This window comes from Gavialis gangeticus, unplaced genomic scaffold, assembly GCF_001723915.1.
Source record: "Gavialis gangeticus isolate Ggan-Ray unplaced genomic scaffold, GavGan_comp1, whole genome shotgun sequence".
Taxonomy (NCBI): domain Eukaryota; kingdom Metazoa; phylum Chordata; order Crocodylia; family Gavialidae; genus Gavialis; species Gavialis gangeticus.
Genome location: NW_017729014.1, coordinates 2,185,486 through 2,186,162, shown reverse-complemented (window position 1 = coordinate 2,186,162; position 677 = coordinate 2,185,486).

Sequence of the window (677 nt, the reverse complement as noted above, 5' to 3'; positions counted from 1 at the left end):
GCTTAGTTTTACCTGCCTTGACCTGAGACCACGCTCATGTGTAGCAGGCTCCTTTCCCTGCATAAGCTCTGCAGGGCCACCTCCAGCTGTTCTTGGGATTCTCTCCCCCCTCAATTCTGGTTTTGTGCTCATGTCTGCTCCACAGTTGCCAAGTGCCACACCAGAACTAGCTGCATTTCTATGTCACAGAAATGATCCTTGAAGTTTCCTGGCCGGGGACATCAAGCTCCCCATGTACATGTGTAAGTATTAGACAATGTGCTACCCTGACACCTAAGGACAGCTTCATTACATCTAGACCAGCAGTGCTTGGCGGCCACAGCCAAGAGCAGAGCCCTGTCAGTTGCTGGCTGCACAGCCACTTAGCAGAGGGCAGTCCCTACACCAGCACATTTGCAGTCTAGATGAACAAGGCAGAGGAACACTGGGAGAGGAAGTTCTTAGTCATCAGCTCTGCATGGTCTCCTCCCTCTCCTTGCAGGAGCTTTTCCACTGCCTGTTTCATGGCAGGTCCCAGGCTCAAGCTGGTGCCTCTCCCCAAGTGCAGTGAGCAGGTTCCACAGGGGTGCCAGGCAGACCTATCTTCCAGCCAGGTCCAGCTCTTCATCTGGCACCCAAATGCACGAAATGGGTTGATGGCATGGGAAACAGAGCAACTGCTGCTGTAAGCCAGCTGC